The sequence below is a fragment of the Mustelus asterias genome, chromosome 7 (genome assembly GCF_964213995.1).
Source record: "Mustelus asterias chromosome 7, sMusAst1.hap1.1, whole genome shotgun sequence".
NCBI classification, from domain to species: Eukaryota; Metazoa; Chordata; class Chondrichthyes; order Carcharhiniformes; family Triakidae; genus Mustelus; species Mustelus asterias.
In genome coordinates this window covers 35,353,739-35,367,958 of record NC_135807.1, presented here as the reverse complement: position 1 = coordinate 35,367,958, position 14,220 = coordinate 35,353,739, and the positions used below count along the sequence as shown (strand labels likewise).

Genomic DNA, 14,220 nt, shown 5'->3' with positions numbered 1-14,220 from the left:
TAAAAGGAGGAAATTGGCCAGATTCCCGCTCTAGGTTGTTATCCAGGGTCCCTTGCTTGAAAGTTCACATGAAGTCTGGCAATAATTGAGGGATGCTTAATCGATGTGCCGTTCTTGGTGAGCCGCTTGACGTCTAGTGAAGAAGAGTTAGTCAGGCAATGTGCCTTCAACATGAAAAATAGTCATTTGGCAAAGTTTGGCAAAGTGCCTTAAAGGACCAAGCACTCTAATGCAGCTGACAGGTGCTCACAAGCTACCGTCGTCAGGCTTTTAACCTTTGGCTTAGTTACTCATAACAAATTCTCTGACAAGAGTCAGCAGTCCTTCAACAACACAATGAAATGGATCTAACATAGAGGACCAACTACACAGTGGCATCAGAACTAAATGCAATGGGAAGGCACTGGATTCAACTTTGTACCTTTCTGTACCAGTCTTGTACACAGACTGGGCAAGAGCATGCAACTACAGAAAAAGCAAGCATTCAGACATTCTCTTGAGACGTATTTAGTGCAATGGGTTCTTAAACATTGGGTTTAAATGAACATGGTGTCTATGGGTATGATGGTGCATATGGTATCTATGATAATATCACTGGAGTTGTAGTCCAGGTATCTGAACAAATAGCTCAGAGTACGAATGTGTGTTCAAATCCCACTAAAACATTGAGAATTTGAATTCAGTTGAAAAGATTGGGTATAGAAAGCTGTGATGTGGAGATGCCGGCGTTGGACTGGGGTAAACACAGTAAGAGTTTTAACAACACCAGGTTAAAGTCCAACAGGTTTATTTGGTAGCAAATGCCATTAGCTTTCGGAGCGCTGCTCCTTCGTCAGATGGAGTGGAAATCTGCTCTCAAACAGGGAATACAGAGACACAAAATCAAGTTACTGAATACTGATTAGAATGCGAATCTTTACAGCTGATCAGGTCTTAAAGATACAGACAATGTGAGTGGAGGGAGCATTAGGCACAGGTTAAAGAAATGTGTATTGTCTCCAGACAGGACAGCCAGTGAGATTCTGCAAGTCCAGGAGGCAAGCTCTGGGGGTTACCAATAGTGTGACATGAATCCAAGATCCCGGTTTAGGCCGTCCTCATGTGTGCGTAACTTGGCTATCAGTTTCTGCTCAGCGACTCTGCGCTGTCGTGTGTTGTGAAGGCCACCTTGGAGAACGTAGAGCGGGAAGCGTTCTCCAAGGTGACCTTCACGACACACGACAGCGCAGAGTCGCTGAGCAGAAACTGATAGCCAAGTTCCGCACACATGAGGATGGCCTAAACCGGGATCTTGGGTTCATGTCACACTGTCGGTAACCCCCACAGCTTGCCTCCTGGACTTGCAGAATCTCACTGACTGTCCTGTCTGGAGACAATACACATTTCTTTAACCTGTGCCTAATGCTCCCTCCACTCACATTGTCTGTATCTTTAAGACCTGATCAGCTGTAAAGATTTGCATTCTAATCAGTATTCAGTAACTTGATTTTGTGTCTCTGTATGCCCTGTTTGAGAGCAGATATCCACTCCATCTGACGAAGGAGCAGCGCTCCGAAAGCTAATGGCATTTGCTACCAAATAAACCTGTTGGACTTTAACCTGGTGTTGTTAAAACTCTTACTATAGAAAGCTGTAACAGTAAAAGTGACCATGAAGCTGTCAGATTGTTAACTGGTCCACTAATTCATTTTTGGGAGGAACTTTGTGTTTCAAAATCAAACCTTCAGGATTTCACAGTAATAAGGATTCACTGAACCTTCACTGTTTATATAACCAACTCCAGAGGGCCTCAATTTTATAAGGCCAACCAGTGACGGGAGCCTTCACTGTCATTAGGACCAACCCCACAGTCTTTACTATTAATAGTGCTAGCCCAGAACCTTCACTGCTCATAGAGCTCACCCAGAAGCTTCACTATTAATGGAGGCCATAAGATCAGAAGAAAGGGATCAGGAAGAGGCCATCCAGCCCCTTGAGCCCCCACCGCCATTCAGTAAGAGCATGGCTGATCTGATTGTGACTTTACTTCCTTCCACTTTCCTGCCTGCTCCCATAACCCTTGACTCTCATGTAGATCAACAATCTGTCTAACTCAACCTTGAATATATTCCATGACCCAGCAGGGACTGCTCTCTGGGCAAGGGAATTCCACAGGCTAATCATCCAGAGTCTTCACTGTGAAAATGCCTACTGAATCTTCACTGTTAATAGATCACAATACAACCTTCCCCAAATCTCCACTGCTAATAGGCCCACCCAGGGTCTTCATTGTCTATAAGAACCATCAGGAAATCCGGTCTGGCTTATATGTGACTCCAATACCAATGGCTTGACTCCTAATGTAGCTCTGAAATATGAAGTTTTTTAGTTGTATAAGCTGTTACCAGGTATGGGAGGTATAAAGTCATGGGGAAAATCTTTCAACATTTGGTATTGAATTTGGTGGATGAGGCTGCCAGTAAGGACGGGGTTGATGGTTGAGTGGGACTTTATTTCAGTTTGACCTCAGGATGTGATTGATGCGCTGCATTGTTCTCTGTCCTTAGATAAATAGCAATGCAGAAAACAACTTATATTTCTTTACAGATGGAGAAGAAATGCAAGTTGTTGTTGGTACCTGGACCTGGACCTGCAATTTCATCATTGAGGCGGAAGTGCGGGGAATCGGGTAAATTCCTGACTTAGCCCGTTTCCCTCAGGAAAAAGTGCGTGCCAGGTGTGGGATGGAGTTGGGCCAGCCGACCTGGGAAGAAGTGCAGAGGAAGCGGCAGGGGCTGCTGGGGACAGAGATGAGCAGTGTCAAAGGCCCGCCTCAGTGCTGTGGGACTTTACAAAACACAAAGGCCCTCCAGCACTCATCCCTTGTCCCCAAACACTCTCCATGCCAAGGGTACATTATGAGGTGTGGCTGAGAGCCAAGGCAGGTATTAGATTACTAGAACACCTGCTCTCCAGGTCAAACGTTGTTTGATTGATAGCTGATGCTCTCTGACCTCTGCTGACAATTTCACAATGTTTGGTTACACAAATTAGACGGTTTCACGGGTTTGTGGTTTTTGAGACTTCTAAGGGCTTGTATTTGCTTGTAGCGCAGACTTCTTTTTCAAACATAGGAGAAAGTTATGAATTACTTCTTTTCAAAGCTCTTTTTTAATAGATGTCACCATCCATTATAAGGTTAATTGGTTCTAGAAAGTATAGTAAGACTGGCATATATAGGGTAAGGTGGAACTGAGTAGTGCATTGCCCACACAGTCATGTAAGAGGGCACATGTCCCAGATTCAGGGTCAGTCTAGATGTGTAAAAACCTAGGATGGCATCAGCTGCATAACTATACTCTCTATATATGTATATAGTTTTGAGTTTTTAATAAAGACTTGCTGTTAATATACGCAAAACAATGAGACTTAATCCATAGTGTCCGAAGCAGAATTCTTCACAGTGTGTCAATGGGCATGTAAGTACCCTAGCTTGGCAAAGGGGCATGAGAGGATATATGGGGTGGGTTAAATGGGCAGAGTGGGTCATAGAGGGCATGAGGGGATCCTTTTGAACTTACGTTCTAAAAGGTCCCTTCATGCAAGTTGGAGTTCACAACTCCTCTGAGGGGCCGTGAACCATGATTCTTTAAAAATCTACTGCTGTGTAAGTGCAAGTACATATTTACTTATGCAGTGATACTTCTCAAACCTGGACACAATGCTGCCTGAGTTTGAATTCACTCCACACTCATGGCATTATGGCCTCCTTGTCTTCAGGCAGTATTGGTCCTATATCAAGAAGAGTTAGAAGTCTTAGCTCAGTGAGTGGGTGTCCAGAGTCCACTTGATACTCAAGCATATTATCCTGTCCTCGGAAGATCATGATGTGGAGATGCCGGCGTTGGACTGGGGTAAACACAGTAAGAAGTTTAACAACACCAGGTTAAAGTCCAACAGGTTTATTTGGTAGCAAAAGCCACACAAGCTTTCGGAGCTGCAAGCCCCTTCTTCAGGTGAGTGGGGATTCTGTTCACAAACAGAGCATATAAAGACACAAACTCAATTTACATGAATAATGGTTGGAATGCGAATACTTACAACTAATCAAGTCTTTAAGAAACAAAACAATGTGAGTGGAGAGAGCATCAAGACAGGCTAAAAAGATGTGTATTGTCTCCAGACAAGACAGCCAGTGAAACTCTGTGGGGGTTACAAATAGTGTGCCATGAACCCAATATCCCGGTTGAGGCCGTCCTCGTGTGTGCGGAACTTGGCTATCAGTTTCTGCTCAGCGACTCTGCGCCGTCGTGTGTCGCGAAGGCCGCCTTGGAGAACGCTTACCCGAATATCAGAGGCCGAATGCCCGTGACCGGGTAAGCGTTCTCCAAGGCGGCCTTCGCGACACACGACGGCGCAGAGTCGCTGAGCAGAAACTGATAGCCAAGTTCCGCACACACGAGGACGGCCTCAACCGGGATATTGGGTTCATGGCACACTATTTGTAACCCCCACAGAGTTTCACTGGCTGTCTTGTCTGGAGACAATACACATCTTTTTAGCCTGTCTTGATGCTCTCTCCACTCACATTGTTTTGTTTCTTAAAGACTTGATTAGTTGTAAGTATTCGCATTCCAACCATTATTCATGTAAATTGAGTTTGTGTCTTTATATGCTCTGTTTGTGAACAGAATCCCCACTCACCTGAAGAAGGGGCTTGCAGCTCCGAAAGCTTGTGTGGCTTTTGCTACCAAATAAACCTGTTGGACTTTAACCTGGTGTTGTTAAACTTCTTACTCGGAAGATCAGACAGAGTTTTATGCTACAGCCTGTCTGTGCTAGAACTGATAGGGTCGCCAATTGTGACTAACTGTAGTCCTGGAGGTTTCATCACATGATACCCCCCCATCCCGACTCTCCAGCCATTATTTGGCCAACACATCCATCCTTATGACACGCTGCCATCCTACACCAATTGGAGAGTAAAACAGGCTCAATTGGATGATCCTTGACTATCAGTTGAACAGCATATCCCCCCCACGACTATTTTCAATATTCCTAGTATCTGTTAAATCGAAATGTTCAAAGAAAATGGCCATAAAAAGCCCCCAATGTTTTTTAATGTCCCAATTCTCCAGCACTGTCATTCAGCCCAGTGACCTTCAATTCCTGGAGACTCCAGGCCAATCCGGGGGGGTTCAGAACCCTAGTAACTGACGTCAGGCCACCAGAAATAGGTTCCACCTTCCACACACCCAAGTCCTTCAGCACAAAAACCTCTTTAAAAACACACTTTGCCAGGGACAGTACCCCAGCTGACAGAGTCCGAAAGTGGCACAACCTGCCCAGCCCGTGCAAACATAGTCAAATGCCAGCTGGGGAGGAGAATCTGAACTTACAACCCCTCAGGTTGAAGTTTTGCTTGGGTTGCTGGCGTCGAGTGGTCACGGCAGGAATTGGAAGTTTCACATGAATGCAGCATAGTGCCTGTGTGTGTGTGTGTGTATATGTGTGAGTGGGAGATAAGACAAACACAGGAAACAGCGGCTTTTTCTCTCAGACAGCAGAGTAATGGTGACTTTTAACCCTTGTAATATCTCTGCTGCCTTGCTGCAGCAATAATAATGTTTATTAAACTCTTGGTCTCTGACAATTTCCTGTGCATTCTTACCTGGAATCTTGTTGGGAAAGAGGATAGCCTGTTTATGTGCTGACTGATTTTACTTTCTATTGCAAGATGAGCGGGACCAATTGGACTGATAGGTTAAAACGCAGTATCTCCTGAAAACAGTACATCCTTCCCTTTTTCTGGCTCATCTCCTTTGTGCAGCCTCCAGCCTCGAGACCTTTAAAACCAAAATTGTGTCATCTACCCACTGCTCACTATTGTACCTTTCCTCCTCTTGTTGTTCATATTTAATAAAATAATTACATATTTTACGATTACTTATATACAGCGTAGGAACTCAGTTGATAAATGTGTTGTCCCCTTTGGGAATTGAGCCAAATAAGAAAGGGAGACCTCGACGTTGATACTTGGCCCATGGTGATTTCGGGGGAGGTGCAGGGGTCATGGTATTGTAACTGGGTTAGTAATCCAGAGATCCAGGAAAATTGTCTGGGAACCTGGGTTCGAATTCCACCATGGCAGACGGTGACATTTGAATTCAATGAAAATCTGGAATTAAGAATCCACTGATGACAATGAAACCATTGTCGATTGTCAGAAAAACCCATCTGGTTCACTGAAACCAAAGGAGAAAATGCTGGAAAATCTCAGCAGGTCTGGCAGCATCTGTAAGGAGAGAAAGGAGCTGACGTTTCGAGTCCAGATCACCCTTTGTCAAAGCTGGTCATCTGGACTTGAAACATCAGCCCTTTTTTCTCCTTACAGATGCTGCCAGACCTGCTGAGATTTTCCAGCGTTTTCTCTTTTGGTTTCAGATTCCAGCATCCGCAGTAATTTGTTTTTTATCCATCTAGATGCATAGCGATGTTTTTTGACTTTTAAATGCCCTCTGGGATGGGCGGCGATGAATGAATGAAAAAAAGCTTCATCTCAGTCAAAAGTAAAGGCATACAACAAGTGACCTCAGCTGCTGTGGGCTGAAAGGGGAATCTCCACCTCCCAAAATGTTTAGCAAACTCGTTACAAATGACTGCAGTGATAGTGGGGGCAGAAAGGTCAAGATTCACCCGTGATGCCCACTGCAGTGGAATAGCCTCCCAAAACTCATCTTCAACTGTGCCATCTGCGCCACAAAGCTGGTTCAGCATCTAACTTGAATTTAGCTGGTGATCATCGGATGCCACACAAATTCTGCACTGGTGTTAAATATAAACAGAGAAACTACCTTATATTAAGCTGATCTTTCTCTAGCTATGACTGTAACCCTACATTCTGCACTCTCTCCTTTTCTTCTCCCCGATGTACTATATGAACGGTATGTTTTGTATAGCCTGCAAAAAACAATACTTTTCACTGTATCCCAATACATGTGACAATAATAAATCAAATCAAATCAAAAGTGTGAAATCAATGTACATAGATGGGACAAGAAATGAGAGACTGGAGCTATTGGTGAAGATTGAACAGGTTGGGGCTTCTTTCTTTAGAAAAGACAAGTTGTGGAGGTCCTTATAATTGTGACTGGATTGGACAGAGCAAATTTTGAAGGAGTGTTTCCACTTGTGGGGAAATCCAAAACCAGGGGCCGAAAAAACACAGGAAAGTTTAATTTTGATAATCATTTACAATTAGTTTGAAGTTCAGTTACGGGCATTAATAAAATTAATTAAAAGGGTGGCATGATGGCAAAGTTGTTAGCACTACTGCCTCAAAGCACCAGGGACTGGGTTTGATTCCAGTCTTGGGTCTGTGCGGAGTCTGTGCGGAGTCTGCACGTTCTCCCCGTGTCTGCATGGGTTTCCTCCGGGTGCTCCGGTTTCCTCCTACAGTCCAAAGATGTGCAGGTTAGGTGGATTGGCCAAAGTAAATTGCCCCTTAGTGTCCAAAAATGTGCAGATTATGTAGATTGGCTGTGCTAAATTGCTCCTTAGTGTCTCAGGATTAGGAGGATTAGCAGGGTAAATGTGTGAGGTTACGGGAATGGTGTGGGCCTGGATAAGATGCTCTTTTGGAGAGTTGGTGCAGACTTGATGGGCCGAATGGCCTCCTTCTGCACCGACGGGATTCTATGATTCTAAATGATCAAAAATATGTCAATCCAATACGATTTTAAGCTGAATTCTGGGACAGTAGCTCATCACGTGACTTGGTCTTGGCCTCATACTCAAGTTTGACAAGGAAGTAAAAGCATATGGGGTCAATAAGTCAGTGATGCAAGAGGTTAAGGTTGAACAGCATTAGTATGGAACCATCCACCTCCCTAGCAATTATCAGCTCTGTTTTCTGTATTGAAAGTCCTATTGTGCAAAGAATAACAAGTGTTAAAACATTCCGCCTTGTGCATTAAATTAGTGCAGTTTAACTTGTGATGTTTAAAAGAAGTCATTTTCTTTCACAGTATGTGACCATCTTTGATTTTGTAAATTTAGAATTAAAGTTCTATAATTAGCTTTTGCAACTCTGTAGTTCTTTTAAATTTTAATATCTATTAGTTGAATGTGCTGTGTTATATTTAGTGGACCAATCACTTTCAAGGATTGATTTTATATGTATTTTGTGTAGACTTTGTGTCATTTCTATAACTTCTGTTGTAAAACTATTCTGCATTTTTAATTGACATGCCAACCGGTGACAGACAGAACAAAAAGGGGCAATGGCAAAGCAGGTCTGTCAGCTAACAGACCTTGATAAGTGGCTGTTTAATACTTATAGATCAATTAGATATCCAGACTGATGAATCCATGTTCCCAGACATCATGGGCACGATTTTCCCAAAATAAATTTAAGTGCCCAACAGTTTCCCCCCTGTTTTTTGGGTGAGCTGAGTCAAATGAATTTACGGCATTCTGTGCTTAGGGGGCCATTGGGCATGTGCCAATCTCCCGGCATACTGGGAAATCGGTTGAAATGCACCCCCCACCGCATGTTAACCACCTCCCGATCGCCGCACCCCCCTGATTACCAACGTCCCGAATGCCGGTCCTAACCCTCCACCCTGGACATTGTCAGTTCAGACCACCCCTCCCCCAATCACCTACCCCGCATTGGTAAGCTCCCACCCCCCCGATGCAGAGCTCCCCCGTTCCCTCCTTTCCTATGTACCCCCTTCTGGCTCCACCCTTGTATGGCCTCGCCCCCCCCCCCCATGATGCCCTGCCCCTTACACCATGCCCCCTTGGCATTGCCCAATGCCCGGTGGGCACTGCCAGTGTGCCAGGCAGGCAATGCCAGGGTGCCCGATGGACAATGCCAGGGTGCCAGGTTGGCACTGCCCAAGGGCCACTGGCCCCCTGCCCCCGACACCCCAGGGGGCCTAAATAACCTTTGGTCCCATCAGCGAGGACATCATGTCAGGGCCCCATTGCTTAGGGACCATCTGTGATCCATGTTGGTGTGGACCTCCATCGGCGAGGTCAGAAATCCAAGTGAGCCTGGACAATACCGTCCGGAGCTCGCTAAAAGGATTTAAATCAGGAAATAAATATTTAAATCAGCCTCTCACCGTTCACACCATAAAAAATGGCCAGATGTCGGTCGCGATTCCTGTTATTGGCCTCCAGCCGACATTTCCTGCTCCACTACACTACTCGACCAGCACAGCAGAGCGGGAAAATTGTTGAAAATAGATGTCACATGCTGTCTTATTGCAAAAAAATGCAGACATCAAAACCATTCTCACTTATTATATTCCATACATATCCTGTTTAGCTTTCTAGTACTACCCACTTTGTAATCTTTATTAGTTTTAAGTTTATAAGCAACTTGTGGTGAACCATAGTTGGTTACCACTATGAGTGCTGAGCCAGGGATGGTCAGCACTATGGGTGTTTGTAGATATGTTACTGTTGTCACTGTTGGGGTTAGGGTTGGGCTGTTCTACCTGTTGATATTGTTCTGTGGTACACTCCAGTTGGCTCCGCCTACCTGGGGAAGTATAAAGGTCACTGCACTGCCTGGTGACCCTTTAGTCTGGGATTGTATTGTATATAGTGTGCTCCATTCTTGTTAGTAATAAAAGCCTTTATTTCCCAGGTACAATCTAGCCTCCCGAGTGATTTAATCGCGCATCAATTTTATTACTAACAAAATTTTGGTAAAAAAAAAACCATGGAGCAAATGTTGAAACCCGAGCGACTTACTTTAGATCCACGTGCGGCAGGAGCGTCGAACACTTTCGACCATTGGTTAAAGTGTTTTCAAGACTACACCGATGCCTCAACAGCCATTCAAAACGATGCCGATAGACTGCGGGTCCTCCACGCGAGGGTAAGCGACACCGTATACTCATCAATCCGCTATGCCCAAGACTACATAGGGGCCATCGAACTACTTAAGAAACGGTACAACAAACCGCCAAACGAGATCCATGCTCGACACCTTCTAGCCACTCGACGGCGGCAGCCCGGCGAAACGACAGGACAGTACCTGTGTGAACTTCAGCAGCTAGCCAGAGCCTGCAACTGCAAGCCAGTGTCGGCGGCCCAGTATACGAACGACTTGATCTGAGATGCGTTCGTGGCGGGAATCGGCTCGTCGTATATTCGCCTTCGGCTGCTAGAGCAAGGAAATCTAGACCTCGCTAAGACAGTAGAATTGGCTGACACTATGGAAATGGCCTCCAGAAGTCTAGAAACGTACCCTACCGACCACGTGGGAACATCGTGGCAAGTACAGCCACCGACTCAACTTTATTCAGCGGCTCCGAAAAACTGCGCGATTGTGTTTCCAACCTCGGACCTGACGACGGTGGCAGCTCCAGGAGGCCCGCGGTGTTACTTCTGTGGATTGGCGAAACACCCTCGGCAGCAATGTCCAGCTAGAACGGTATTGTGCTCCGCGTGTGGAAAGAAAGGGCATTATGCCAAAGTCTGCAGGACCAAACCACTCTCCAAACATAGCAGCGCGGCGTGTGATTCTCCAGAGCCTGTCTCCTTGTCTCCAGCGTCTTCGAGGTCTTCCACCACGTGCGATTTCAGAGCGCCGCCATTCCTGATGACGGAGACGCAAGACACGTGCGACCTGCAGGGGCCGCCACTTTTAGCGCCACCGACCACGTGCGATCCATGGGCGCAGCCATTTTGGTCGGCACCGACCGCAGACGACCAGCAGGGGTCATCATCATCAACCATCTCAGCTGCCTGCAGTTGCACCCAAGACCCAATGGTGGCGTCAATCATCCTGGACCAGGCCAAGCCTCACAGACTCGACAAGTCCATGATGGGCATAGAGGTAAATGGACGCCAAATTCATTGTTTGTTTGACAGCGGGAGCACGGAGAGCTTCATTCACCCTGACACCGTGGTACGGTGCGGTCTCCGAGTACGGACTGTCAGACAGACAATTTCGATGGCGTCGAGGTCCCAGTCTGTTACCGTGCTAGGGAGCTGCGTGGTCAACCTAACGGTGCGGGGCACAGTTTACGAGAACTTCAGGCTCCTCGTGTTACTGCACCTTTGCGCTCCGATACTCCTGGGACTAGACTTTATGGTCCACCTGAGGAGTGTAACCCTGCAGTACGATGGGCCACTCCCTCCACTTTCAGTGGGAGCACAGCAGCCTCCAGATTGCCCAGCGCGCTCCACGTGTAGCCTCTCGACACTCAGAATCACCCCACCATCTTTATTTGAGAATCTCGTGCCAGGCTGCAAGCCCATTGCAACCAAGAGCAGGCGTTACAGCGCTGAGGATCGGATCTTTATTCGATCTGAAGTTCAGCGGCTCCTCAGGGAAGGGATCATCCAACCTAGCTCTAGTCCATGGAGAGCGCAAGTAGTGGTGGTTAAAACTGGAAACAAACCCCGGATGGTCATAGACTATAGTCAGACCATTAATAGATACACGCAGCTGGATGCGTATCCTCTCCCGCGCATATCTGACATGGTCAACCAGATTGCGCAGTACCGGGTGTTCTCCACCATTGACTTGAAGTCAGCTTACCACCAGCTCCCCATTCGCCCAGAGGACCGAAAATACATGGCCTTTGAGGCGGATGGCCGTCTTTATCACTTTTTAAGGGTTCCCTTTGGTGTCACGAATGGGGTCTCGGTCTTCCAGCGTGCAATGGACCGAATGGTGGACCAGAACGGGCTGCGGGCTACCTTCCCGTACCTGGATAACGTCACTATCTGCGGCCATGACCAGCAGGACCACGATGCCAACCTCCTTAGATTTTTATGCACTGCGTCTCGCCTGAATCTGACCTACAACAGGGAGAAGTGCGTATTTCGCAAGCGCCGCCAAGCAATTCTCGGATACGTGGTGGAAAACGGGGTCCTTGGCCCTGATCCAGACCGTATGCGTCCCCTCCTTGAACTTCCCCTGCCCACTAGCATCAAAGCACTGAGAAGATGCTTAGGCTTCTTTTCATACTATGCACAGTGGGTTCCCAATTATGCGGACAAAGCCCGTCCGCTCATCAAGTCTACCTCCTTTCCCCTAGCAACAGAGGCTCGCTTAGCCTTTGAAGGGATAAAAGCCGACATCGCGAAAGCCACGATGCACGCTGTTGATGAGTCCATCCCCTTTCAGGTGGAGAGTGATGCATCTGATTTCGCCCTGGCCGCCACACTTAACCAGGCGGGCAGGCCCGTCGCCTTTTTCTCTCGCACCCTCCAAGGCCCTGAAATTCGGCACTCTGCGGTGGAAAAAGAAGCCCAGGCCATTGTGGAGGCCGTTCGGTATTGGCGCCATTACTTGGCGGGAAAACGATTCACCCTGCTCACGGACCAGCGGTCCGTGGCGTTCATGTTCAACAACACGTTACGGGGTAAGATCAAAGATGATAAAATCTTGAGGTGGAGAATCGAACTCTCCACCCTCAACTATGATATCATGTACCATCCAGGGAAGCTCAATGAGCCCTCAGACGCCCTGTCGCGTGGAACATGTGCAAGTGTGCAGGAGAATCGATTACAGGCCCTCCACAATGATCTCTGCCATCCGGGGATCACTCAGCTCTTCCATTTCGTAAAGGCCCGGAATCTACCCTACTCAGTGGATGATGTCAGGTCCATAACCCGAAGCTGCCAGGTATGTGCTGAATGCAAACCGCACTTCTACCGACCTGACAGGGCACACCTCATTAAGGCCACTCGCCCTTTTGAAAGACTGAGTGTGGACTTCAAGGGCCCCCTCCCTTCGACAGATCGGAACGTGTACTTCCTCAATGTGATTGACGAGTACTCACGATTCCCTTTTGCCATTCCCTGTTCAGATACGACCGCTGCCATGGTTATCAAAGCATTACGGGATCTTTTCACCCTGTTTGGTTACCCCAGCTATATCCACAGTGATAGGGGCTCGTCATTCATGAGTGACGACTTGAGGCAGTACCTGCTCTCAAAAGGGATTGCCTCAAGTAGAACTACGAGTTACAACCCTAGGGGTAACGGACAGGTTGAACGAGAAAATGCTACAGTCTGGAAGGCTGTCTTACTGGCGTTGAGGTCTAAAGGTCTTCCAGTCTCCCGTTGGCAAGAGGTACTCTCTGATGCGCTCCATTCCATCCGCTCACTCCTGTGTACGGCAACCAACGCTACTCCACATGAGAGGATGTTTTCCTTCCCTAGGAAGTCTTCCTCTGGGACCTCATTACCGTCTTGGTTGACGTACTCAGGACCTGTCCTCCTGCGGCGGCATGTTAGGACCCGCAAGTCCGACCGTTTGGTTGAACAGGTCCATCTCCTCCACGCCAACCCTCAATATGCCTATGTGGCATATCCTGACGGGCGAGAGGACACGGTCTCTATTAGAGATCTGGCGCCTGCAGGGGACTTGGAAACCCCAGTCGCTCCCACACCCCTAGTTAGGGACCCCCTGACCCTTATCTCCCCTCCTGACACGGCGCGGGCAGTATCGGGACCACCACTTAATCCTCTTACTCCCGTGTACAGCTTGCCTGAGTCCAGGAGATTGTCGCCACCTCGAGGCGTGCTCGAGTCCAGCAGATTGTCGCCACCTCGTGGTCCACCTGTCCGTGAGGAACTGGAGGAGTCACTGGACACCGCCTTGGAGATAAGGTCACCACGGTTACCAGAACCGGCGTTACCGCCAGTGGTGAGGAGGTCGCAGAGATGGTGCGGTCCTTCAATACGACTGAACATGAAAATATATGAACAGTTGTTCTGGTTTTTTTTGCCCCGCCGGCCTTTGTTTTAAAGGAGGGGTGAATGTGGTGAACCATAGTTGGTTACCACTATGAGTGCTGAGCCAGGGATGGTCAGCACTATGGGTGTTTGTAGATATGTTACTGTTGTCACTGTTGGGGTTAGGGTTGGGCTGTTCTACCTGTTGATATTGTTCTGTGGTACACTCCAGTTGGCTCCGCCTACCTGGGGAAGTATAAAGGTCACTGCACTGCCTGGTGACCCTTTAGTCTGGGATTGTATTGTATATAGTGTGCTCCATTCTTGTTAGTAATAAAAGCCTTTATTTCCCAGGTACCATCTAGCCTCCCGAGTGATTTAATCGCGCATCACAACTTTACCAGTCTATCCTTGTTTTAAAAGTAACTCATTCCAAGTGACCACAGAGAGAAAGACATCACCCAACACATAGCGCTTGGGGCTAGAGGGATCAAGGGATATGGGGGGAAGGCAGGATCAGGATATTGA

At 47.3% G+C, this 14,220-nt stretch overlaps 1 long non-coding RNA gene across 1 annotated transcript in view; it reads right to left on the bottom strand.

Moving 5' to 3' along the window:
* Positions 1–440: 440 nt before the first annotated feature.
* LOC144495627 (uncharacterized) overlaps positions 441–14,220 on the bottom strand; it is a 41,960-nt gene continuing 28,180 nt past the window's right edge. Inside the window, exons 2-3 of the long non-coding RNA XR_013498302.1 lie at positions 5,651–5,825; positions 441–465 (exon numbers count right to left, since the gene is read on the bottom strand). This is a non-coding gene — a long non-coding RNA (uncharacterized LOC144495627). The remainder of the gene's footprint in view (positions 466–5,650; positions 5,826–14,220) is intronic.